This window comes from Muntiacus reevesi, chromosome 10 (genome assembly GCF_963930625.1).
Source record: "Muntiacus reevesi chromosome 10, mMunRee1.1, whole genome shotgun sequence".
NCBI lineage: Eukaryota > Metazoa > Chordata > Mammalia > Artiodactyla > Cervidae > Muntiacus > Muntiacus reevesi.
In genome coordinates, this window is record NC_089258.1 from 57245726 (window position 1) to 57249495 (window position 3770).

Consider the following 3770-nt stretch of genomic DNA (forward strand, 5'->3'; position numbering starts at 1 on the left):
TGTTCTCTATTTTACTGAATTCTTATTAACTGCCAAATGGATTAAAATCATAAGACCATAAATCTTATTTATTAGCATGATTCATTTATATAACTCAGGGGACAAGCTTCTAAATATCAGATATTACACTGTGTTATCACGTGAACACTTAGCGTACTTCAGAGTTACGGATTTCAAACTGAAATAGGTTATGTTCTCTCTTCACGTTACACCATACTGCTGTGGCCTCAGTGGTAACATGGATTGTGGCTTCCATAATCTCACCATTTTATGCACTTTTCACACAGTCTTCAGGAATTGTGAGATTCCACTAAAAGGCTTTAAATCACAGTTTCAGGAGCTTTCCATGGTTAGGAAGTGCTATCAGTGCCTTTAGAGAACTGTGATGTTTGGAATTTTATGACAGGTGGACAGTAGTCATTGAAATCAGTTAGCAAGGTAGCACTGAAATCCTGTTGGATCCTGTGGAAGATGCAAAAAGGCAGAAGCCCGTTGGGAAATAAAAGCTTAAGTGGGGATAGGAGAGAGGAGTGACATGGCATTGTTAAATAGTGTAACATTTAATATCAATACAGTGAATCTTGGCTGAGGAGAACTAGAAGCCAGAGGGAACTGGGGGGGAAGGATAGAAGATAGGCCTTGAAAGAAAATAACTAGACTTAGATACATGGGTATAGAGAATATCTGCCAGCACTTCTTTTCTGTAGCAATTTATCAAGACCTGGAGGAAAAGTCAGTTTGGGACTTGACTCTTTAAGTCTGTGAGCAAGAGGAAAACAAGGACAATTCCACATTGGAAAGTAAGCGTTTTGGGTCCAGAAGACCACACGGTTCATAGGGTCCTCGCTTGCTGGGAGTGACGTGTGGACACGGGCCCCTATGTGCGGGGTGAAGCCTGGAGGGCAGGCACGTGTCTTCACGGCTCCAACAGGTGGCTGACGGGCAACTCTGCACGCTGTGTTCTGGACCTGCCTCCTTCCCAAGCTCTTCCGCCTCTTCACTCCTGCCTCCCTGGTTAAAAAAAAAAAAAGGCTGCCCTGTTCTACTCCAGTAGCTAAGGTCTTGAGTTTTGCCATGTCCAAGTTTACATCCATCTTAATCTAGCAGTTGTCTCTGCTGACAGAAAGTCTCTCAAGCCCATCTCAAGGCCTGGTCGCAGGTACAGGTCCTTAAGGGCCTTTGGGGCCTATGTGTCTCATTGGCTTTCTATCCTAAAGGGGATCTGAAAAGTCCAAGCTCTGTTGCTGATGGAGAGAAAAGAGGGCAGGCTAGTAGGACAAATGCTTCTGTGGAGTGGCTCTCCAGAGAAGGCCAGCCCTAAGAGTTAGCACAGGGGGAGGGAAGGTGGGGGCATTGGGGGGTGCGGTGTGGAAGCAGGTGGGCAGTGCCAGCAGTGGAAGACCCGGGGGCCCTCTCTGGCAGGAAAAGGAAGTGGAGAAGGGGATTCAACATTTACTTAAAGGTGTGATTATCTCCCTTCTGCATGTGACCCACAAGGCAGCCTCCCCGCCTCCTGCGAGTGTTAACCCCTGGGGCCTCAGGAATGGATGTATAAGGAGCCTGTGGCATCAGCCCTCACCCCAGCTCCTTAACGACCCAGAGCCCCCAGGTCCCTCAACCTTGGATGGGCAGCACCTCCCTGGATTGCCCTGTCTTGACAATCCCCGCAGGGTGGGTCTGTGGCCCCAGGAGGTGTGTGAAAGTGGTAGAAATGCAGCTGGAAGGCTGAGAATTGGAGAGTGATTCGGAGAGTGTCTCGGGGGGTGGGGGGGGGGAAGGGTCACACCTCTGGGAGGCCTCCCGCAGCAGGAAGAGGGAACCGGGGACAGGGCGGCCCTTGCAGTCCCGGAGGCTGGCTTTCAGCGTTCTCATCCCTTTAGCTAGATATGGGAGACTGGAGATTTTGAGACCCCTGCTGCCTGCTGTCAAAAGCAAAAGGAAACCTCTGGAAGAAAATGCCACCTAGAGCAGGGGTCAACAAACTTTTTCTCTGAAGGGCAAGGTAGTAAATAGTTCAGGCTGTGTTGACCAGATGGTCTTTGACAGGGCAGCTCTGCCCTATTGCAACAGCGCCCTGGACTAGACACGAACCCGGGGTGGCTGGTCTGCAAGACTTTATGTGCGGACACCAAACTGTGCACTTCTTAGAGTACTGACATGTCCCAAAATATTCTTTAATTTTAATGGGCTCTTCCCTGGTGGTTCAGTGGTAAAGAATCTGCCTGCCATTTCAGGAGACTCCGGATTCGATTGCTGGGTTGGGAAGATCCCCTGGAGGAGGAAATGGCAACCCAATCCTGTGGTATTCTTGCCTGGGAAATCCCATGGGCAGAGAGGAGCCTGGCAGGCTGCAGTCCATGGGATTGCAAAAGTCAGACATGACTTAATGACTAAACAACAAAACAATAAAAATACCACGTTAGCAAAACTTGTGGGAAACAGCTAAAGCTATGCTCGGAAGAAATTTATAGCCTTTGATGCATTTATTAGAAAAGACAACAACAACAGCATTAGAAAAGAAGGACTGAAAATCAGTGAACTATACATCCATTCCAAGTTTTAAAAAATGACAGCAAATTAAGTCCAGAGAATAAAACTGGAACTAAATAACTCAGATAACAGAATTAGTGAAAAAGAGACAAACAACAAGGTCAGGTGAACTGCATGTCTAAGTGTGAAAGGTAAAATTTCCAGAAGGTAACAAAACAGCATTTTTTTCAAGTCCTCAGGTGAATGAAAATTTATAAAATCCAACATTTAAAAAAGGACTAATCATGTAAGAAAAGACCGACAAATTGGATTCTGAAATAGAGACACAGAACATTAAGACTATTATGGTGTTTCCAAACAGTCACCAGAATTTTAAAACCAAGTACAAATTTCTGCTATAATGTAGTCTTATTTGCTAGAACTCAAATATACTACCGGCAGGAACTACTCAGTAATTTACTCCAATGGTACTATTGTTATTTAACCCTTATTTAAAAAATTCATAATGTTTTAGCAGCAAATTTTAAAAAGAGTGTTTCTTATCATTCATAATACACATTATACGTATGAAATGTTGATGTGAACTTAAAAAAAAACACTCCTTCAAGCTATGAAAGAGTGTCTATTGTATTCAAGCTATAAAAGAGTGATTTCCTAAAGGAAATCAACCCGGTGTATTCATTGGAAGGACTGTTGCTGAAGCTCCAATACTTTGGCCACCTGATACAAAGAGCCCACTGACTGGAAAAGACCTTGATGCTGGGAAAGACTGAAGGCAAAAGGAAACGGGGCTGGCAGGGGATGAGATGGTTAGATAGCATCTCCAACTCAATGGGACAGAGACTTGAGTGAACTCCGGGAGATGGTGCAGGACAGGCGAGCCTGGTGCGCTGCCGTCCATGGGGTCACCAAGGGCTGGACACGACTTATCGACTGACAATAACATTGTAGCAACATAACAATTAGGATGTGGTTTAAAGAGATGATCAAGAATGTTATTTAAAGCATTTTCCTACATAAACTTCATACTTCCCAAGATATAAATAACTAATATCCTCTTTCCAATTTCATTCTCACTAATTCTTAGTCATGGAGGCATGTAAAAGTTATTATTCTAATTTTTACAATGGGAACATGAAGACAGTGCATTTGAGAGACAGACATAGGATCAAAACTCAGTTATCTTTGATTCTTTTCTTTTTTCCTTCACTGTGCCAAGGGTGAGTTCTTCATGCCTAAAAGACATTATAGTAGACTGGGAAATTAAAAAAGAATGTTCA